The 24,953-nt window shown below is 38.5% G+C and overlaps 2 protein-coding genes and 1 non-coding gene across 6 annotated transcripts in view; 1 reads left to right on the top strand and 2 right to left on the bottom strand.

Moving 5' to 3' along the window:
* C6H5orf63 (chromosome 6 C5orf63 homolog) overlaps nucleotides 1-24,953 on the top strand; it is a 471,154-nt gene that overhangs the window by 143,713 nt on the left and 302,488 nt on the right. The gene's annotated exons all lie outside the window — the stretch shown is intronic.
* Nucleotides 1-24,953, bottom strand: part of MEGF10 (multiple EGF like domains 10) — a 396,429-nt gene that overhangs the window by 90,810 nt on the left and 280,666 nt on the right. The gene's annotated exons all lie outside the window — the stretch shown is intronic.
* LOC126957852 (U6 spliceosomal RNA) lies at nucleotides 24,308-24,414 on the bottom strand. The gene has a single exon (XR_007726994.1). It is a non-coding gene; the product is annotated as a U6 spliceosomal RNA (small nuclear RNA).

The raw sequence follows: 24,953 nt of genomic DNA on the forward strand, positions 1-24,953 counted from the left end.
GCAAGATAGAGAGAGAGACTCTGAAAACCAAATTAAGGTATTGGGACTTTATTCTGAGAATTCGCTAGGAATAGTTTAATGAAAAGTATACATTTGTTATAAGAAACCAACAGGGAGATGACACCACAATGAAATAAAGTGGCCATAAATTTTGGAAAATACAAGCTCTCTTGCTCTCATCAGAATAACTCTTTAGCACCTAGGCGATTTAGTGAGGAATACCAGGACTGGTGAGCTTGGGACTCTGGTCGAGGGTAGAATTTTCTGATACTAGAGTTTGAAGGAAGTGCTTAGCAACTTCATAATATTTGGGTCAATTACATATTTCAATGTAATTAAAAGCAGAACTTGCCTGTAACATATGAACACACTGGCCCTGCATTATTTTGATTTTTGCTGCCAAGTTAAGTCAATATGTGCCAACTTCAGGGTTCAGTGTCTCCTTCCACCTCTAGGTTTGTGTTTGAACTTGTAGATGTCATTCATTTGTAAGCACAAGGTACTGTTCTTTTGTTAAAATTTAGGTATGTACATACCTAAAGCCAGCAAACTACGATACTTGAGTGTGCAAAGTTCAACTAAATGCCACAGTAGGCTTGGGTCTAGCAGTGCAGGGTATGCTCTGGATGCTATCTCACACTGTGTTCAATGGCAGCATGGGTACAGGGGACTCTTCCACCAGTGAGAGCTCTGGCACCCACTGTAAATATGTCAAAACAAGAGGGTTTGCCTCCTACTTGTCTTAGGTACTGATGGCATCTATGTTTGCAACTATTACAGTGAACAGCCTTCAGACCCAAGTTTACCAATTATCCTTCTTCAACATAGTAAAGCTACTAAAATTCTGTTTGAATATTTCCAGAAGTTTTAAAAATTAGATACTCTTTGCCTTTAATGTGAAACAAGACTTCTTTGACACTGTGCATTTAAAACAAAACACAGAAATTGAATGTAGTGGCTGATGAAAGGAAGTATTCTCCATATTCTTGAATTTCAAACTTTTGTGTTTAACAGTGTAGTTCCCACGAATTAACTTCATACTAAAGAAATTTTATAAATGTTCATTTATATGGTAGATTTATATTAATACAACTTAAATTGTTTTTTATCTTGGGCATCTATGTAAGATTTTATTGGACAAAATAATTAATATTATCATTTGAGAATTTGAAAACTTCTGGGTACTCAAAAAGCTGGATTCCATCAGAGCAACCTAGAGTTTTGTATTCATCTGGCAAGGAGCTGGCTATGAGGGGAGAATGTTTCCGGTATTCTATGGACAGGTCTCAATTCGCTGCTCTCCCTTTCTCCTCTATCCTTTCATTTTTTTCACCTTTTATCTTCATTTTCACTTTTTACCACTCGACTCATCTTTCTCTCCCACACACTACTTATTTGATATACACCACAGAAGGTGGAAATTAAAATTTGGTTTTAATTGTAGTTGTGTTGACTCTTAACTCCAGGGTGACACCAAATGAGTTCCGCCTGAATCAACTGGTAAGAAAGGTAAGATTGAGCAAGCCAGCCTAGCACTTTGCTCTAATATCAAGCTAGCACTTATTAGAATGGGTAAATAAATGCATAAGTTACGCATATGTTCCAGAGAACTAAGAATCAGAATTGCATTTGGTTGGATCCCAATCCATTGTTTTTTTGTTGCTCTTATTTTGTTAACTCCAAAAAAGATAATAAGTAGATTTCTATGTGCAGAATCAAAGGAGACTTGCTTCAGAACACTTTGAGATTGCTCGATAATCACACAATGTTCTCATGTGTGATTCTCGATAGTGCAAACTTTGTGTTTTATGAAATGAATTCCAAGAAGTTCAGTCAATTATAATAATTTTTTAAAAATCCGTGATGGTAATTTTAAAATATGGATTACATTTATGAAAACCTTGAGCTAACATTTGGCCAAAGTCTGAAACAAAATGTGGATGTGTCATTAGCAGAAAACAAATTTGCCTGTAAGTTAATTAGGAATTGGAAGAGGGAATCTGCTTCCCTAATGATTTATTTTTTCTTAATTAAAGCTAAAGCCAATGGAATCACCTCTGCACATTGATGCCTAAAGACAAATAATGATCTAAATGATGATAAATATTGTTGGGATGGAGTCTAAAAGGAAAGAACACAAAATCCTACTTCTATGATGGAGAATCTTCACACATTAGACTCCATTATACAAGTGCCATCTCTGCTCCATGCCCTTTTCCACCATCTCTGGGCTCTCCACATCCAGCAACAAACCTCATCAAAGATGGAAAAGAGCAAAGGGAAGCAACAGAGGAGGACAGAGTAAGCTATAGACCTCTCTATATTCTCTAATGTGCTAACTCACCAAGGTGCAGAAACACTGACTACGGCACATGCATGACACAGACGCCCACTCCACCACCAAGAGATTAGCTGAGCTCAATTACTACCTTGGTCTTACCTCCCCCATTCAGCTTCAGATGTCACCTACTCTGGGTGTTGCTTCTATAACTAACATGCTCCACATGAAAAACCAATGTAGGCTAAAGACATTAATTGTTCATGTAGAAAACCCCAAAGTGAACTAGAAAAGAAAAAAAGGAACAGAGGTCCACTTAGCAAATGTTCAGTAGCTGAGATACAAAGAATAGGTACAAAGGAACCATTATAAGTGCGGCTGCCCCATGAATGGAAATAGATATTTTATTCCCTACCCATGTCCTTTCTTCTTACTTTTAAAAGGGCAATTAAAACCAGAATAACCCAAGCAAAGATAATCTATCTAATATGATTTCTTTTCTGCCCCCATCTTTAAGAAAATCATTAAATATCATATTCTGAGTCTGAATCTTTTTTAGAGGCCAGACATAAGCTGAATCTCAGCCTGCATTCAGTATGCTCCTTCAGACACAGCAAGCTGCACGGGGCAGCCAAGATATCTTTTCTCTCAAGAACTAGGAGGCAAGAGACACTGATGAGAAGAACAGGCCATGTCTTTGAAGCAAAAGCTGTGGACACTCTGTCTGCCTGATGGACAGGTGGGCACTGACATGATGACCCTGGAATCTTCTCTAATTAGGCTCCTGTTTCAGTCTTAGTTCCTAAATCCATTTAAATCCCATTACCAATGACATGGACCTCATTCCTTTTACTTGTAAATACTTGGCTTTAATACTGACAACCATTAACTATACTCAATAGTTTTTCTTCTGCCACATACAATTCCCTTTGGATTTTCACCTAGGGATGCCAAAAAAGTAAAAGGAGGAGTAGACAGACTAAAGACTTCTTTATAAACCAATTATATCTCTAAAGACAGTATATACCATTGTCTTAAAGAATATAATATATTTATTTAAATTAATATGGAAAATGTTTCCAGAATCAACATAGTTCTTGAAAACAACTCTCCAATAGAGACACAAACCTTCCAGCTAACCTATCTGTCCCCAGAAATTCCTTTTATGCTGATGTTATGAGCAAAGAGTGGAAGTCATAAATCTTATTTTCTCTCATTTATTCTGTGAGTTGCTACAGAGAAATATAGAGTTTTAGAGTTAAACGTGCCTTTACTGAGCATCATTCCTGCATTTTTCAGATGAGAAAATAGATCAGGAAAATGGGTACTTTCCCCAATATTCATAGTTGGTATTAAACCCAGGTCCCTGACTCCCAGTGGACCAAAATGTAAGATGGATTTTAATGGAAGTGAGAGGGAGCAGGGGTGAAAAGGATGATAGAGGGTGTTCTGGATCAGATACCAGGGCAGGTATACTAGATGGCCTGGAGTCAGAAGTCAAAAGATTCAAAGGAGGAAGAAGGAGAAAGAAGCAGAGAGTTGACTTCCAAGATAAACTTTATCTTCCCCACACTTTTGTCTGAGGACAATTACATGCAAAGTCCTTACAAAATCTAATTGCTACTACAAGTGCACAGGAACCATTTTGCTTTCATATTTCCAAACATTATATTGCAGCCTACCCTATTATGTTTGTTTATAAAAAGGAAAGGTAATTCTCTTTTTCTTCTGTTTAGTATTTACTGATGCATTAGGTACATTGATAGGCAGTACTGTGTATACAAAGATGGCAGACTGGGAACTCTTAGTCTTCAAAGGAAATCTGATGTAGATCCATCAAACTCAATAAATGCAGAGTAGAATCCAGGGATAATAAGAGAAGTTTCAGAAAAATACTGTGAGAGCATACTGAATAATTCAATTTATTTGAAATGTCCAAATGGACAGCACCATATGGATAGACAGGGTATCAGTTGTTTGTCTAGGGCTGTGGGTTAATATGGATTGATGGCTAATAGGTATAAGGGTTGTATTGAGATGATAAAAATATTCAAAACTTGATTGTGTGATGGCTGTACAACTTTGTGAATATACTAAAAATGGGTGAATTGTATATTCTAAATGGTTTAATTGTATGGTATGTGAATTACATCTCAATAAAACTGTTATAACAATACTGTGGAGACTGTGGAAGTAGTTAATTCTAACTGGGGTGAGATCAAGAGCATCTCATGAAAGAGAAAACATCTAAGCTGAAAAAGTGGGTATCTTTGAAATAATGTTGCAGGGAGGAGTGCCCCAAAACAGCTGCCTCACACATCTTTTTCCTTGCATCCCATCCCCAAAGTTGCATAACTTTTTGCTTAGGGTCAGGGGTTCTTACCCCACAGCCACCAGTGGTCCATATGTGTGATATCCATAGATGGCTATCAGTGGTGGAAAGAGCTTGAGAACGCTAGGAACCTAGACATTTGCACTTAGTAAATGTAATAATAATAATAATACAAAAACTCTGTATCTATAAGTCTTTTCTCTCCATTTCTTATAGGGTTTTCATGTCATTTCAGGGCAAGTACAAAGAGCTACTACTGGCAGTGTCTTTGGCAGACATTGCCAATTGTATACCCAATGTCTACTCTTCCTTCTATCCTTAACAGAATCTTACTTGTACCACAGCCAGCAGTGATGTCAGCAATAAACTACATTTATTGGCCCTCTTTCTAGATTGAAATGCCCATGTGGAAAACAGTGCCAAAAGACAGATTCAGTTGGTAAATGCAACTCCCCTTCTCTTTCTTCTTCCTGCTGCCTGGTGTGTGGACATCGCTGAATCTGCAAAGAGCACCAGGCAACTCTGAGGGAAGGACCAAGAGAATCATGGAACCCTTCACTCTGAATTCTTGGCATGGATAAATAAGTGCCATAAACCACCCACTTCCAGAATTATCATGACATGATGATCCTTATTATGTATATGTTTCTATTTTTCAGATCTCTATTTATTGCAGCAAAACATTATTTGTAACTAATACACTGCTTTTTTGAATGATCTTTCAGGTGAGTCGGTTACTAAATTAAATAAAAATAAACATTAGCAGAAAAATGGAAGACCCATCTATATAAGGAGGAGATACAAGAACTCAGAACTTGTGTCATACATTTTAAGTAAAGGTGTCACGACCTAGTCCAAGTGGGATGGCCAAAAGATATAAGGGGAATTAGAAATCTGGCCATTAGATACATACCTCATTCTCTCCCTGAAGCATCATTTTGACTCAAATTACAATGTGAGAAGAGTTAACTGTGGATACTATAAACCCCAAAACAACCACAAAAACAATACAACTAAGATTTATAGCTAGTAAGCCAACAAAGAAGATAAAATAGAATTATAAAAAATATTCAACTTAAAATGAAAGTATAAAAGAGAAAAATGAGAACAAAAAACAGATGGGACAAGCAGAAATCAAATCTAACTATATCAATAATCATATTAACCATAAATGGTCTAATACGTAAATTAAAAGACAGAGATTAACAGATTGGATTAAAAGTGTAAGACCTAACTATATGCTGCTTACAAGTACAAGAAACACACATGATAAAAATGCAAATATTTTTAAAGTAAAGGTATGTTAAAAAACAACAACATACTAATGCTAATCAAAAGAAAGCTGGAGTAGCTATATTAATATCAAATGAAGATTTCAGAACAAAGACTATTTTTAGAGATAATGAATGTCACTTTATAATGACAATATGTTCAATCCATTATTAATGAAATAATAATCCCAACAATAATCCCAAACATTAAACATTATGCATGCAGTTTCAGAAACTGCAATGAGAAATAGATACAACTAAAGCAGGAGATTTGAATAACTAGTCTTAATAATTGATAGAACAATTAAAAAGAAAATAAGATATAGTAGATTTGAAACTAAAACCAACTTGATCTAATTAATATTTATAGTACACTCCACCCAATAACAGCAGAATATATTTCCTTTTCAAGAACATACAGAACAATAATCAAGTTAGATCATATTCTATGAAATAAAACAAATCTCAGTCAATTTTAAAAGATTCAGCGCATACAAAGCAGTTTTTTAATCATAAGGAAATTTAGTTAGAAATCGGTAACAGCAAGATATCTGGAAAATCCTTCCAAATATTTGGAACTAAATAACACACTTTTAAATAACTCAAAGTCAATAAAGAAATCAAAAGATACATTAATCAGAAGGTATTTTAAAGTAAATGAAAACAAAATGACAACGTGTCAAAATTATGAAATGCTGTTAAAGCAGCACATAGAGGAAATTTTGTAGCACCAAATGCCTGCATTATGAAAGAAGAAAAGTCTGAAATTATTTCAGTTTCCACCTTAAGAAACTAGAAAATAAAGATCAAATAAAACCCCCATGAAAGGGAGAGTAAAAGAAATAATAAAAATCAAAGCTAAAATCAATAAAATAAAAAACAGAAAAGCAAAAGAGAAAATTAACAAAAGTAAAACCTAATTCTGTGAGAAGATCAGCAAAATGGATCAACTTCTAACCATACTTATCAGGGAAAAAAGAGAAGAGACACAAATTACCAGTATTAGAAATTAGAGAAGTGATACCACTATAAAATCTATAGATTTTTTAAAGGTAAATGTTAATAAAAACTTTATGCCAACAAATTTGATAACCTAGATGAAATGAAGAAACTACTAAAGCTTATTCAAGTAGAAATAAATAACCTGAATGGACTTATATATTTCGAAGCAATTAAATTATAGTTAAAAGCTTTCGTATTTTAAAAAACCTCCAATTCCAGATGGTTTCAATGATGAATTATACCAACCATTAAAAGAAGAAAAAATACCAATTCTAAAAAAACTTCTTCCAGAAAATTGAAGGCCAGAGACTACTTCCCAACTTCCCAACTGTGAGGTCAAAATTACCTTAACACTAAAACCAGAGACATTTGCAGTAAAAAAGAAACAAACAAACTACAAACGAATATCATGCACATAGGTGCAAAAATTCTAAACAAAATTTTAGTGAATTAAATGCAACAATATGCAAAAGGATTAAACTTTATGACCAGGTGAGTAGAGGTTTGTTCTTTCATATATACATATATATATAACTTAAGTAGACCTGAATGATAAAATAATCATATATATATATGAGATTATTTCAAAAGATGTCTGCATTTAGCAAACATTTAGAAAAGTATATTTATTCCTAACAAAAAATTTCTGCAAACTAGAAACAGAAGGGAGTTTCCTCAACCTGATAAAGGGCAAATATGAAAAACCTACTACTAACATAGTCAATGGTAAAAGAATGAAATGCTTTCCTCTAAGATTAACAACAGAACAAGGATTCTTGCTCTTACCATTTCTATTCAGCATTATACTGGGGGTTCCAGCAAGTATAATAAGGCAAGGAAAAGAAATAAAGCTTATATAGATTGGGAAGGAAGAATTAAAACTGCCTTAATTTATAGACTATGTAAATATATGTATTTATTTAGAAAATCCAATGGAATCTACAGAAAAACTACTTTAAAAAAGAGCATTAACAAGATTACAGATAAAAGTCAATATGCAAAACCTCAATTATATTTCTATATATTAGCAACAATCAGAAATTGAATAGCCATTTACAATAACATCAAAAAATATGAAATACTTAAGGACAAATCAAGTCAAAGATGTGAAGGACCTGTACACTAAAAACCAACAACATTGTTGAGAGAAAGTAAAGAAGAATTGAACAAAACTGTCAACCAATTTGATCTATTTGACATTTGTAGAACACTCTACCCAAGAACAGCACAATATACATATTATCTTGAATAGTGAGACAGCACTTGTTTGTGAGTCAGATGACTCTATTAATAAGATATCGATTCTCCTCCAATAGTTGTATAGATTCAAAGCAATACCAGACAAAATTTCCAGATTTTGACTATTTCAAATAAAGTATTTCTGACCACTTGTGTACAACTACCAAGTGGTTCAGCCATTCAACTCCAGGTATTACCCAAGAGAAATGAAAGCATATGTATGCCCATACAAAGATGTGTACATAAGTTTTCAGAGAAGTTTTATGTGTAATTGTCAAAAACTGGAAAAAATCCAAATTTGCTAAGTACATGAAAGTATAAATTGTGGTATAGCCATACAATAGAATCCTACTCAGCAATAAAAAGGAATGAGCTAACAGTTCACAGGGCAATATGATAAATCTCAAAATGATTATGATGAGTGAAAGAAATCAGATATAAAATCAAGCATACTCTATGAGTCCACTTATATAAAGCTCTAGAAAATACAAAGTAATCTAGAGTGACAGAAAGCTGATCAATGGTTGCCTGAGCAGGGAGGGATGGATGGGAGAAATTAGAAAAGGGTATGAGGAAACATTAGTATGTGATGTATAGGGTCACTATCATGATTTAGGTGAGGGTTTAAGGATTGTGTACATATGTCAATATTTATCAAATTGTACACTTTAAAATGTGTAGCTTATTGTATGTCAATTTTACCTCCATAAAGCTGTTTAAACAACAACAACAAAAACACCCTAGAGTATGAGGAGAACTTTTAGAGAGAGGCAAAGAGCCCTCTCTCCATAGAGAAAAAAAATCTGAGCTAACACTCAAATCCTCTGTGTACATACTATTCCATTTTACTAAGAGTCTGTCATCACTGGTGGGTAGAGCTCTTTAAATGCCTATGAAGGTATTAGCTTTAGACCCTCCCAATAAATATTTATTTGGGGAACTGCTAATACTAAAAAATGACAATGCGATGTTCTACTAAGCTTTTCCTCTACAAAGTAATTGACTTCTACAGAAAAAAAAATACAGCTTCTGTTGAAATAGTCTATTGTAATGGATCCCACACAAGGGATTGAAATACCATCTGTGGAGCACATAATCCTATTCATTTATTTGAAAACAGAAAGAGTTTTTAGCTTAATTCCACACTTAGATAGGCATTATCTATTCTGGCCACAACTCTCACAGTGTGTCTCTATAGGTTGAATCAGATTTAAGTAACGTAAGTAACATGATCTTAATGGACTATAGCATCAAAATGTTAACCAGCACTGGAATAAATTCTAGTTTTCCTGAGTACAAATTCCTAACAACTGAACCTGCAACAGGTCTGATGATACAACTGCAAAATGATTCAATTTGAGAAGGATTTCAAAATCGTCAGCATATTGTTTAGGGAAGAAACCAGAAGGAAGGTACCTTCATTTGGGACAAATTATTTACCAGCTGGTCCTGCCGTGTCTATGTCTATGAGGAAAGCATGACAATTCTATGCACAGGAAGTGCCACCCCAGGCTCTTCTGTTTTTAGAATGGCATTTCTCTTGGCCTGACCACTCTCTATGGAGCCATGAAATTCTTTTACAAATATTCTTTCCCACAGCATGTTTTCCACCACAAGGCATTTCCCCTGGTCTGCCCTATTTCATCTTGCTGTCACTTTGCTTCCGGTTATCCAATACATCTGAATCACATGTGAATAATAAAGGCCAGCCCTAGAGAAAGTTAAGAGGGCAATGGAAGTCCTAATTAGAGTACCACTTTCCCCACTCAGTTCCTTTTGCCCCTTCTCCCTCCTTGGTGGTAGTCCCTGGACATTTCCTCTAGAACTCTGGTGCCCTTGTGTTCTTCCACTCTCTTTCCCTGTCTACACCAGCAATAAAGGAAGTCCTCATGCCCATGGGTCAATGACTAATAACAACAGCGGAGATCATTTCCCTTGTCAGGAACCTTTGCATTTCGGTATGAAAGTCTTAATTCAAATGTATAAATCAAGCAGTTAGAATTTATTCAACAGGAAAAGGGTAGCAGTTTCAAGAGAAAGCTGGCAGCAGAACCTTTGCTATGAGAATGCCCCAAAACCAGGGAACACAAACTCAAATGCCTTCAGAGGCCACACGGATAAATTAGAGAACTATTACAAGTCAGGTCAGACCTGGGGAAACTCAGGGAGCACTTGCTCATCGAAACGGGGAGGCTTCTCTTCAGTTTCCTGTCTGTTGCCACATAGGAATATCAAGCCAGTGTTACCAACTGCCTGATTTTTCCATGGAAGATGAAAGTCTCAAGTTTTAAGTTAAAATTTTTTAAAATATAAAACTGCATGGGCCCTAAAACCCCTACCATTATGCATCAGATCATCCAGCCCCTGCTAAGTGATGGTCCTAAAAGAATACAAAATAAAGGGATTTTAAGTTCTTAGATGGGTCCCTTTTTTTTTTTTTTTTTTTTTTTTTTGAGGCAGGGTCTTGCTCTGTCACCTAGCCTGGAGTGCAGTGGCACAATCTCAGCTCACTGTAACCTCTACCTCCCAGGCTGAAGTGATCCTCCCACCTCTGTCTCCCTTTTGTCTTCATTTCACTTTTTTGACTCTGTATCAGCTGCCAAATCTATCATTTATATAGCTAATTTGATTATTTTCTTTCTTTCTACCCTATTAACTGATCATATAGCTATTCTGAATTTCACATCAGGAGCCACTTTTGGTGAACAACTGTTTGCCATAAAATACCTCTGCTGAGTTCAAAATTGGGGGGAGAGGTCCAGAAGAAGTTGTCCCCATCAATGAGGCAGTAAAATACGCATCTCCTCCATGCCATAGCAAAGGTAAGGAAGTATCTATTATAGCCTTACAGACTCAACTAAAACTTTCCCTTTCTTGAGTTGTTAAAACAGATTATATAATTGTCCTTAAAAGAAATTAAAGGTCCAAAGAGTCTCAAACAAATTATAAATATTTAAAATTACCCAGTCTATGTTTACAGAAAACAAAATCCCTCAAAGCAGTGTTTTCCAAGTAAGTAGATTCTGAGAACTATTTCTTCCATCACGTTCTTGGGGAAAGAAAAGGGAAGAGGGCAGAGGGAGTAAGAAATTCCATGGTCAAAGAAGTTTAAGACACGTCTTTACTGCAGGCATTCCCAGAGCCTTTAATAGGCTGAAGCAAATCTTCAAGAAAGGGGATCCAACATACTACATTTCCCAAACTAATTGAATAATGCAGCAGTGAATTCTACAGGATGAGTGTTCCATAGTTCACCCTAGAGGGATTCAACTACAGATAATGCCCAGGATCCAAGTTTCTGGAAACCTATTCTCCTCCCTGGATCAACAAGTAGGTTTCATTCATGGTGGCATGTTTCCTTTTATGTCCCTCAATTTCATGCTAAGTACAATAAATTAACTTAGCTATTGTTTCTTAGCTTAAATCTCCATTACTTTGATGGCCATATCTTTAAACTTGTCATAACCACTTTTGTTCTTCCAACGTGGCCAGCTGGCCAGAGAGGCCCACCTTGAGCTAATGCTGCCTTCTGACACTTGAATCAAGAAGTCTGAGTTTCTCTGTCTTAACTCTCTTGGAGCTCTCTGATTTTCCTCTGGCCTTTTTTAGAATTAGTTATCAATTAAAAAAAAAATAGGTCTGGACCTTGGGATATTACTACAACTGAAGGAAAGAAGAATGTCAGTGCAGCATTGATTCTACCAGTGCATCAATCTCTCCCTCCTTTAGCATCTCTGTGTGTGGCCCAGATGGATGCACTAGGTTTACCACTGGATTATCTGTAAAAGCGCTGGCAGTCGCTATCCCAGACTAAAAATATGCAAGTTCTGTCACCACCTGGTCATGTCAATGTTTTGTGGTTGGTCACTTAGATCAAACTGTGTTTTTCCCATTATTTTTAAATTACTTCGCCCTGAAAAGATTTGAACTATAGTACAATAAAAATTGCTTCTCAGTTCTTGGCTTTTATTTTAGCCATTTTCTATCCCTGCAAGGCGATTGCATACATTATTAGGCTTGTAAAAATTCTACTTGTCCTGCAAAGACTGCAATTTCAGGAACTAATTTTCTAGAGATAAGGCAAGGATTTTTTCATTGTTTCCTTTTGACCCTATCTCCATAGGACTCTAAAGTCAGGCTTTCTCAAGCAAAAAAAAAAAAAAAAAAAAAAAGGCAGCAGACATGATCTCCTTCTGTTTAGATTGAGGCTATCTTGAATTTGTAGTGGGTTTTTAAAAAATTAAATTCTTAGTTTCTATTTATAAAATCCTAAACACTGAGCAAGCATTGTCAATCAGTAAAGCAACAAAGGTTTCTTGTGTTATTTATTAGATTTTCTATCTTCCCTACTAGCAGGGACCAACGACCCAAACTGGAAAGCAGAAGTTTAGGTTCCGATAGATGTGTGGGAAAATTGGAATTTCTGCTGGCACGGTATGTGGACAAAAGGCCTTCCCCTGTATTTACTGGTAGGTTCCTCTGAACCACGTCGGACTCCATAGCAACAGAGTACAGTGTCCCTATGGAAACAGGAAAAAATCCACTGCCAGTAGCAGGGAGGGCATCATGGGTGGGTATATTTGGGCACATACCATCTGATTGTTGTCAGTCAGGCTCTCTTTGACTAGCTTAACAGGATTGTCTCACTTTTATCTCTACTCAAAAGGATCTGCTTAAATGAATCAAAAGACTAAGGTTTTTTTGTTTTGTCTTGTTTTTAATATTTGACAAGATCACAACTTTATCATTAAACAAGCCTGCGAGAATCAAACAAGTCCAAAACCAAAGGGTCTGTCTGCCTCGAACTTCAATAAGAGGTACTCCTCCTTTCCTGAAGCTCTCCTTTTGCTTCCCTAAATCCACCCAAGGAGCCTAGCTCCCCCTAAACAGACCTCTGCCAAAGGCTAACTCTTCCCACCCCAAAACAAGGCATCTTCCCTGCACTGCAGCTCCTCTCAGCCTGAAGAATCTGGGCCCTAAACTTTTCAACAGGAAAAGACAAAAATGATACAAAGCCAGGATAAATAATTAAACGTGTCCTCACATAATTATAAGGTAGGGAAAGAAACTATCTTCAGTTCAGCTCTTCCCAGAAGCCGTGCCCAATTTGCTCAAGCCTGCCAATCCCTCTCCTACTCAGACCCCCCTGTGGCTGACACTGAGGTAAAACATAGCCATTGAAAATCCTTTCCCATCCCCAACACAAAACTGTTGACAATATGATCCCGACTTAAGCATGTCAAATATTCCAGCTCACAAAGGAAGCTAATTTTTTTCTGGGGACAATAGCAAGAACAGTAAATATAACTTCCCACTTAAATGACAGAGGTAGGTACAACAGGAGCCTTTGGCCAGGCGTATGATTCAGGAGCCTCAGTTGATATCTCTATGATTCCAGAATGCCACAGGGTACTCTGCAGTCAAATACAGGGATGGCAAATGAGGCGCACTCGGGCCACCCACTGCCACTCCAATCCCGTGGCAGAAATCACTAGTGAGTCACTCTGCTCTTTCTCTCTTAGCCCAGACACAGCCTCAGAATCCTTCGAAACACAATGTTCCAGGCAGCCACTTTCAAGAGATGGCACTCCCTTTCCCAGAAGAAAGCTTTTTGTTAATTCCAGTCTAAAATAACATAATATTCCAATATTTAAAAAGAAGAAATAAAAAAAAACGTATTAAATGGCAAACAGTTAATGTGACCGACTCACAAAGTGCCACCTGTGTGGCATATCTGTCTCCTGGAAGGAAAAGTGTCCTAGGTTAGTGAGCTGCAGGTGTTTTTAAGCCCTCGCCTCAAAATTTGGGCTTAAAACCCATTGTTTTCTGAAGCATGACATTTAAACAAGAGTAAAGTTCATCTACAGAACTATTTTTCATATAAACACCAACTACAGTTCCAGCTCCTTATTTGCCCACAGCCGGTTCAGTTTTACATAAAGTTGGCCAAGTTAAAAATCAGCTGTGAATATTCATTCACTGCTCTGGTAATCAATTGTCACACTCCTTTCTGTTAAGAACAGGAAATCATATACAGTTCAGTGTGTGGGAGTTAAGGCTTCTTATTTACGGTTCCGAAGTTCTCTTAACCAGTGCCAACAACAGGCAGGACACATCCATGGGAACTGATCTCTCACCATCAGAGCTGGTCTGCCAGGCAATAAAGTGGGTTACCCAGTCCCCAGACCTCTTCCTTCTGTCCTTCTTACAAGCCACACTTGCCTGGACGCCCCCATTAGAACTTGAACTTGGAGTTAGCATTTGACCTTCTCCATCTAACAAAAACAGAGCTAGCAGACTTAAGTCTACACCAAAGAAAACAATCATCAGAACAGTCCCTTCCTTTACAGCAGCATCCAGCAGGAGAAGACAAGACATGTGGGGCAAAGAGAATGGGAGCTGGACTGGAGAAGGGACCCCTGGCCATCTCCTTTGTCCATTCATGATTCTGCTGCAAGCGGCCCTGCTTACAATGATCCGCTTTCTCTGCCATCAGTGGAGATGAAGCCAAGAACATCCGATTGAGAATGTATGGCCAGCCTTCTCTCTGGATTAACCAATCCTTCCCACAGAGGGTAGCTGCCAACTTCCCACTCTGCTTCTCTCTTTTGCTGCTTTTCCAAGTCCCATGTCACCAAATCTACAAGCAGTCCCCAACGTGCTAAGAGGTCGGGTTTCAAAGATGTGTTTGGAAACCAGTTGTGTGAATTTTCTTGGAGTTATAATGTTGCAAATAATGGTTAGGACCCTAGGGCAACCTCAACCTCGATAGTTGTTCATTTATTCCAGCATGTTCCTGAATGAACTACAGTACTGTGGGGATCACAAGTCTCTCTCCTTTCCATAGGTCAAGTCATTCGCATATCAGTTTTGGCTGCCAAGAGCCTACCTCACTGCCAGAAATCTGAGATTGTTCCTCTATCCACAATGCTCATGGGAGAAGTAGGTAGTAGAAGAAGACAAGAAACTGCCCTGGCTCTAGATCATCCCTGCAAATAGCAAACAGTTGAGGTCTTGGGAAAGGAGGCCTAATGGAACTGTGGGATGAGGAGAGAACGAGCATCCGTGATGTTGATGAGGGCAAGAGCTAAGAAGGGCCTGGGTCTCCTGCTGCTGCTGGGCACATCCATGGGAACTGATCTCTCTGGGGCATGTTTTAAAGTCTGTCTCTCAAATTGTCTTCTTTAGCACCCCCAAATCAGTCTGTTTCTCTTTCATTTGCCACTGTCCCCTATTGCTTCTATTCAGTGTTCTTATGGTTCTCTGCAGAACAAGGCAGTCTCACTGTATCTCCCTGGTCCTGGCCCTAAAGCCAAACACAAATGGTAAATAAACACTTTTTTTTTTGAGACAGAGTCTCACTCTGTCACCTAGGCTGGAGTGCAATGGCACGATCTCGGCTCCGGCTCACTGCAACCTCCACCTCCTGGGTTCAAGCGATTCTCCTATGTCAGCCTCCCAAATAACTGAGATTACAGATGTGCGGCCCAGCTAATTTTTGTATTTTTAGTAAAGATGAGGTTTCGTCATGTTGGCCAGGCTGGTCTCGAACTCCTGACCTCAGGTGATCTGCCTGCCTTGGCCTCCCAAAATGCTAGGATTACAGGAGTGAGCCACCATGCCCGGCCATAAACATAAGTTTTTAAAGTGAACAGCATTATTAATAATTAGGAAATGCAAAATAAAGCTAGGTACGTTTTTTCACCCAAAAGGTTGAAAGCAATAATAATACCTAGGTCAGCAGAAATGTAAGGAAATGGGCACCTTCACACACTACTGGTGGGCATGTAAGTTGTTACAACCTGTCTGGACAGCAATTTGGCAATGTGCCTCAAACTGCATTACAATGTGGCTTATCCCTGTCTCCCAATATCCATTTTCCCCTTCCCACAGAAATAAATATATATTTACATATATTTTTACTGGGCCTTTGCCCACACAGACTAGAGATGCATTTGCAGCTTGGTGAGACCAAGTGACCAGTGGGATGTAAAAGGAACATGATCACTTCTAGGAATCCTCCTTGGGAAACAGTTGACATTGCCATTTGCCTCTTTCTCCCACCTATTCTGTCTGTTGATGATGTGTGGAGGTCAATAATGGTACATGGAAATGAAGACCATACCTTTGTAAATGTTAAAACAATATCCCACTGCACTTTGCAAGTCTCATGGCTCTGTTTGGAAGTGAAATCACGACCTCTAAGGCATCTTGTTCACTCTCTTCTACCTTGCCTTTGGCTCATTCCACGAGTAGTTACAGGAGTGGCAGAATAAAGATGCCCTTGTAGCTTGGTGAGAGCATGTGACAAAGAGATGGTGGAGCAGAAAGGTAAAACCTGCTTGGGTCCCCTGCTGGCTTGCCTACTTCTCACCCCATAGCCAAATCTAATTCTAAATGATACAGGATGCATACCTCTCATTCCAGAAATTCCACTTAAAATAATTTATTGTACGAATCACTCACACATGCAAAGGGATAAATAAAATGATGCTCCCTGTAGCTGCAAAATTATGTGTGCCTAACATTAGTATATATTAATATGGTAAAATTCAATTATAACATTATTATTTAGATGTAATTTTATAGACTAGAAAATATGTCTACAATATAATACAAATGAACAATACAGCTTACAAAAAATATGCATGGCATAACCTACAAATTTGTATTGAATTCAAAGTAATGGAAATATATCTGAAAAGACACAAACCAAAAATGGCAGGACTATGAATGATTTATTTTCTCTTTTTGCTTATCTGTTTTCCAGTTTTTTACACAGATTTAAAAAAATAGCTTCACTATGAAAAATAATTTTAGGTAATTAAAAATATATACAACAAAAAACCCAATTTTACTCTTTTAGTTATTTTTTAAAGTACAATTAAATTATTGCTGACTATAATCACCATATTGTGCTATCAAACACTAGATCTTACTCATTCTATTTTTTCTACCCATTAACCATCCCCATTTTCCCCCTACCCCCCACCTCCACTATCCTTCCCAGCCTCTGATAATCGTCATTCTACTCTCTACCTCCATGAGTATAATTGAATTGTTTGTAACACAAAGATTAAGTGCTTGAGGTGATAGATACCCCATTCACCCTGATGTGATTATTACATATTGTATGCCTGTATCAAAATATCCCATACACTCCATAAATATATACAACTACTATGTATCCACAAAAACTACAACTTCAAATTTTTTTTAAAAACTCAATGAAAAAATATCTATATACGCAACAAATTTATGTCTTTTCTGAAGTGGCCTAGGTCTTTTACTTCTGATAAACAGAGTAGCACAGTTGAGAAGAGAAGGGCCCAAGGGTCTTTCCCTTCCTTCTGCAGTCTATTTCATTCCTACTCTTTAGCACAGACTGAGCCCTGAAGAACATCAAGAGTGGTTTACTCATCCTTCAGTCTTCGGTGTGCCGATGCTTAGAAAGGAAGGAGAGAAGAAGGGGAAAAAATGGAGGAGAGACAAAAGGAGGAAGAGAACCAAAGGAGGAAGGAAAAAGGAATGGAGGGCAGGAAGAGGCAGGGAGAACAGAAGGAAGAAAGTGAAGTGGCGGAGCAAGATGGCCGAATAGGAACAGCTCCAGTCTCCAACTCCCAGCACGAGCGACACAGAAGACCGGTGATTTCTGCATTTTCAACTGAGGTACTGGGTTCATCTCACTGGGGAGTGCCGGACGATCGGTGCTGGTCAGCTGCTGCAGCCCGACCAGCGAGAGCTGAAGCAGGGCGAGGCATTGCCTCACCTGAGAAGCGCAAGGGGGAAGGGAATCCCTTTTCCTAGCCAGGGGAACTGAGACACACAACACCTGGAAAATTGGGTAACTCCCACCCCAATACTGCGCTTTAAGCAAACAGGCACACCAGGAGATCATATCCCACACCTGGCCGGGAGGGTCCCACACCCACGGAGCCTCCCTCATTGCTAGCACAGCAGTCTGTGATCTACCGGCAAGGCAGTAGCGAGGCTGGGGGAGGGGCGCCCGCCATTGCTGAGGCTTAAGTAGGTAAACAAAGCTGCTGGGAAGCTTGAACTGGGTGGAGCTCACAGCAGCTCAAGGAAACCTGCCTGTCTCTGTAGACTCCACCTCTGGGGACAGGGCACAGTAAACAATAACAAACTCAGCCGAAACCTCTGCAGACGCAAACGACTCTGTCTGACAGCTTTGAAGAGAGCAGTGGATCTCCCAACACGGAGGTTGAGATCTGAGAAGGGACAGACTGCCTGCTCAAGTGGGTCCCTGACCCCTGAGTAGCCTAACTGGGAGACATCCCCCACTAGGGGCAGTCTGACACCCCACACCTCACAGGGTGGAGTACACCCCTGAGAGGAAGCTTCCAAAGCAAGAATCAGACAGGTACACTCGCTGTTCAGAAATATTCTATCTTCTGCAGCCTCTGCTGATGATACCCAGGCAAACAGGGTCTGGAGTGGACCTCAAGCAATCTCCAACAGACCTACAGCTGAGGGTCCTGACTGTTAGAAGGAAAACTATCAAACAGGAAGGACACCTACACCAAAACCCCATCAGTACATCACCATCATAAAAGACCGGAGGCAGATAAAACCACAAAGATGGGGAAAAAGCAGGGCAGAAAAGCTGGAAATTCAAAAAATAAGAGCGCATCTCCCCCGGCAAAGGAGCGCAGCTCATCGCCAGCAATGGATCAAAGCTGGACGGAGAATGACTTTGACGAGATGAGAGAAGAAGGCTTCAGTCCATCAAATTTCTCAGAGCTGAAGGAGGAATTACGTACCCAGCGCAAAGAAACTAAAAATCTTGAAAAAAAAGTGGAAGAATTGATGGCTAGAGTAATTAATGCAGAGAAGGTCATAAACGAAATGAAAGAGATGAAAACCATGACACGAGAAATACGTGACAAATGCACAAGCTTCAGTAACCGACTCGATCAACTGGAAGAAAGAGTATCAGCGATTGAGGATCAAATGAATGAAATGAAGCGAGAAGAGAAACCAAAAGAAGAAAAAGAAATGAACAAAGCCTGCAAGAAGTATGGGATTATGTAAAAAGACCAAATCTACGTCTGATTGGGGTGCCTGAAAGTGAGGGGGAAAATGGAACCAAGTTGGAAAACACTCTTCAGGATATCATCCAGGAGAACTTCCCCAACCTAGTAGGGCAGGCCAACATTCAAATCCAGGAAATATAGAGAACGCCACAAAGATACTCCTCGAGAAGAGCAACTCCAAGACACATAATTGCCAGATTCACCAAAGTTGAAATGAAGGAAAAAATCTTAAGGGCAGCCAGAGAGAAAGGTCGGGTTACCCACAAAGGGAAGCCCATCAGACTAACAGCAGATCTCTCGGCAGAAACTCTCCAAGCCAGAAGAGAGTGGGGGCCAATAGTCAACATTCTTAAAGAAAAGAATTTTAAACCCAGAATTTCATATCCAGCCAAACTAAGTTTCATAAGTGAAGGAGAAATAAAATCCTTTACAGATAAGCAAATGCTTAGAGATTTTGTCACCACTAGGCCTGCCTTACAAGAGACCCTGAAGGAAGCACTCAACATGGAAAGGAACAACCGGTACCAGCCATTACAAAAACATGCCAAAATGTAAAGACCATCGAGGCTAGGAAGAAACTGCATCAACTAACGAGCAAAATAACCAGTTAATATCATAATGGCAGGATCAAGTTTACACATAACAATCTTAACCTTAAATGTAAATGGACTAAATGCTCCAATTAAAAGACACAGACTGGCAAACTGGATGAAGAGTCAAGACCCATCAGTCTGCTGTATTCAGGAGACCCATCTCACACGCAGAGACATACATAGGCTCAAAATAAAGGGATGGAGGAAGATTTACCAAGCAAATGGAGAACAAAAAAAAGCGGGGGTTGCAATACTAGTCTCTGATAAAACAGACTTTAAACCATCAAAGATCAAAAGAGACAAAGAAGGCCATTACATAATGGTAAAGGGATCAATTCAACAGGAAGAGCTAACTATCCTAAATATATATGCACCCAATACAGGAGCACCCAGATTCATAAAGCAAGTCCTTAGAGACTTACAAAGAGACTTAGACTCCCATACAATAATAATGGGAGACTTCAACACTCCACTGTCAACATTAGACAGATCAATGAGACAGAAAGTTAACAAGGATATCCAGGAATTGAACTCATCTCTGCAGCAAGGAGACCTAATAGACATCTATAGAACTCTCCACCCCAAATCAACAGAATATACATTCTTCTCAGCACCACATCGTACTTACTCCAAAATTGACCACGTAATTGGAAGTAAAGCACTCCTCAGCAAATGTACAAGAACAGAAATTATAACAAACTGTCTCTCAGACCACAGTGCAATCAAACTAGAACTCAGGACTAAGAAACTCAATCAAAACCGCTCAACTACATGGAAACTGAACAACCTGCTCCTGAATGACTACTGGGTACATAACGAAATGAAGGCAGAAATAAAGATGTTCTTTGAAACCAATGAGAACAAAGATACAACATACCAGAATCTTTGGGACACATTTAAAGCAGTGTGTAGAGGGAAATTTATAGCACTAAATGCCCACAAGAGAAAGCAGGAAAGATCTAAAATTGACACTCTAACATCGCAATTAAAAGAACTAGAGAAGCAAGAGCAAACACATTCTAAAGCTAGCAGAAGGCAAGAAATAACTAAGATCAGAGCAGAACTGAAGGAGATAGAGACACAAAAAACCCTCCAAAAAATCAATGAATCCAGGAGTTGGTTTTTTGAAAAGATCAACAAAATTGACAGACCACTAGCAAGACTAATAAAGAAGAAAAGAGAGAAGAATCAAATCGACGCAATTAAAAATGATAAAGGGGATATCACCACCGACCCCACAGAAATACAAACTACCATCAGAGAATACTATAAACACCTCTATGCAAATAAACTGGAAAATCTAGAAGAAATGGATAATTTCCTGGACACTTACACTCTTCCAAGACTAAACTAGGAAGAAGTTGAATCCCTGAATAGACCAATAGCAGGCTCTGAAATTGAGGCAATAATTAATAGCCTACCAACCAAAAAAAGTCCAGGACCAGATGGATTCACAGCTGAATTCTACCAGAGGTACAAGGAGGAGTTGGTACCATTCCTTCTGAAACTATTCCAATCAATAGAAAAAGAGGGAATCCTCCCTAACTCATTTTATGAGGCCAACATCATCCTGATACCAAAGCCTGGCAGAGACACAACAAAAAAAGAGAATTTTAGACCAATATCCCTGATGAACATCGATGCAAAAATCCTCAATAAAATACTGGCAAACCGGATTCAGCAACACATCAAAAAGCTTATCCACCATGATCAAGTGGGCTTCATCCCTGGGATGCAAGGCTGGTTCAACATTCGCAAATCAATAAACATAATCCAGCATATAAACAGAACCAAAGACAAGAACCACATGATTATCTCAATTGATGCAGAAAAGGCTTTTGACAAAATTCAACAGCCCTTCATGCTAAAAACGCTCAATAAATTCGGTATTGATGGAACGTACCTCAAAATAATAAGAGCTATTTATGACAAACCCACAGCCAATATCATACTGAATGGGCAAAAACTGGAAAAATTCCCTTTGAAAACTGGCACAAGACAGGGATGCCCTCTCTCACCACTCCTATTCAACATAGTGTTGGAAGTTCTGGCTAGGGCAATTAGACAAGAGAAAGAAATCAAGGGTATTCAGTTAGGAAAAGAAGAAGTCAAATTGTCCCTGTTTGCAGATGACATGATTGTATATTTAGAAAACCCTATTGTCTCAGCCCAAAATCTCCTTAGGCTGATAAGCAACTTCAGCAAAGTCTCAGGATACAAAATTAATGTGCAAAAATCACAAGCATTCTTATACACCAGTAACAGACAAACAGAGAGCCAAATCAGGAATGAACTTCCATTCACAATTGCTTCAAAGAGAATAAAATACCTAGGAATCCAACTTACAAGGGATGTAAAGGACCTCTTCAAGGAGAACTACAAACCACTGCTCAGTGAAATAAAAGAGGACACAAACAAATGGAAGAACATACCATGCTCATGGATAGGAAGAATCAATATCGTGAAAATGGCCATACTGCCCAAGGTTATTTATAGATTCAATGCCATCCCCATCAAGCTACCAATGAGTTTCTTCACAGAATTGGAAAAAACTGCTTTACAGTTCATATGGAACCAAAAAAGAGCCCGCATCTCCAAGACAATCCTAAGTCAAAAGAACAAAGCTGGAGGCATCACGCTACCTGACTTCAAACTATACTACAAGGCTACAGTAACCAAAACAGCATGGTACTGGTACCAAAACAGAGATATAGACCAATGGAACAGAACAGAGTCCTCAGAAATAATACCACACATCTACAGCCATCTGATCTTTGACAAACCTGAGAGAAACAAGAAATGGGGAAAGGATTCCCTATTTAATAAATGGTGCTGGGAAAATTGGCTAGCCATAAGTAGAAAGCTGAAACTGGATCCTTTCCTTACTCCTTATACGAAAATTAATTCAAGATGGATTAGAGACTTAAATGTTAGACCTAATACCGTAAAAATCCTAGAGGAAAACCTAGGTAGTACCATTCAGGACATAGGCATGGGCAAAGACTTCATGTCTAAAACACCAAAAGCAACGGCAGCAAAAGCCAAAATTGACAAATGGGATCTCATTAAACTAAAGAGCTTCTGCACAGCAAAAGAAACTACCATCAGAGTGAACAGGCAACCTACAGAATGGGAGACAATTTTTGCAATCTACTCATCTGACAAAGGGCTAATATCCAGAACCTACAAAGAACTCAAACAAATTTACAAGAAAAAAACAAACAACCCCATCAAAAAGTGGGCAAAGGATATGAACAGACATTTCTCAAAAGAAGACATTCATACAGCCAACAGACACATGAAAAAAAATGCTCATCATCACTGGCCATCAGAGAAATGCAAATCAAAACCACAATGAGATACCATCTCACACCAGTTAGAATGGCAATCATTAAAAAGTCAGGAAACAACAGGTGCTGGAAAGGATGTGGAGAAATAGGAACACTTTTACACTGTTGGTGGGATTGTAAACTAGTTCAACCATTATGGAAAACAGTATGGCGATTCCTCAAGGATCTAGAACTAGATGTACCGTATGACCCAGCCATCCCATTACTGGGTATATACCCAAAGGATTATAAATTATGCTGCTATAAAGACACATGCAAACGTATGTTTACTGCGGCACTATTCACAATAGCAAAGTCTTGGAATCAACCCAAATGTCCATCAGTGACAGACTGGATTAAGAAAATGTGGCACATATACACCATGGAATACTATGCAGCCATAAAAAAGGATGAGTTTGTGTCCTTTGTAGGGACATGGATGCAGCTGGAAACCATCATTCTTAGCAAACTATCACAAGAACAGAAAACCAAACACCGCATGTTCTCACTCATAGGTGGGAACTGAACAATGAGATCACTTGGACTCGGGAAGGGGAACATCACACACCGGGGCCTATCATGGGGAGGGGGGAGGAGGTAGGGATTGCATTGGGAGTTATACCTGATGTAAATGACGAGTTGATGGGTGCAGCACACCAACATGGCACAAGTGTACATATGTAACAAACCTGCACGTTATGCACATGTACCCTACAACTTAAAGTATAATAATAATAAATAAATTAAAAAAAAAAAAAAGAAAGTGAAGCAAGACAGGCACAGCAATTGGGAGGGAACAGACGCTAACAGACAAGCTTGGGACACACAATATTCAAGACAATTTGAGTTATACATATTTTCATCTTAGGAACAAGATCAAACTTCTAAATTAGAGAACTACCTGGAGCCTTAGGCAGGCTGAAAGGTGGCGACAAAGAAATGGGAAGTGTCTAGAGATTGCTGATATTGCAGATGAAATTAACACCCTGGAGAAAGAGCTACACCAGTGTCGCCAGAGTAACTTCAGACTATATGTGAGATGAGTCCAACGGCAAAGTGGAAGAGAGCGAACAAGATGACCTTAGAGGTTGTGATTTCACTTCCAAACATAGTCATGAAATTTGGAAAATGCAATGGGATATCATTTTAACATTTACAAGAAATAAAGGACCACACATCTTATAAGATTTTCTTTTTCTTTTTTTTTTTTTAAATATGGAACGCTTCACGAATTTGCGTGTCATCCTTGCGCAGGGGCCATGCTAATCTTCTCTGTATCGTTTCAATTTTAGTATATGTGCTGCCGAAGCGAGCACAAGATTTTCATATAAGAATTATATGAAAAGAATACATAATTCTGTCAATTATCATGGTAGTTAGGCCAAAAATATTTGCATATCTCAATGACCAAGATATGCACAAAAATTTAATCAACCGGAGTAGCCAACTGGATTGAGTTCTAATCTAATTTGAAACTAGTACTAGGAAATAATATGTGTTACACTGAAGTAATACAGGTACACCATCTGGAACAGGGGGTAGGTTCAGTATGCTCCACTGAGGTAGTAGTCAAGGACCACGTTCTCTGATATTTAAAAACTTCAGAAAAGATATTGTGTAGCCTTAAAAAAAAATAAAGATAAAAATAAAATAATAAAAGGAAGTCCTGTCCCATGCTACTACGATATGGCTGGACCTCAAGGGCATTATGGTTATGGTAAGTGAAATAAGCCAGTCACGAAAGGACAAATACTGTCTGATTCCACTTACATGAAGGATTTAAAGTAGTCAAAATCATAAAAACATAAAGTAGAAAGGTGGCTGCCACAGGCTGGAGGTGGGTAGGGGTAGTTAG

This window comes from Macaca thibetana, chromosome 6 (assembly GCF_024542745.1).
Source record: "Macaca thibetana thibetana isolate TM-01 chromosome 6, ASM2454274v1, whole genome shotgun sequence".
NCBI lineage: Eukaryota > Metazoa > Chordata > Mammalia > Primates > Cercopithecidae > Macaca > Macaca thibetana.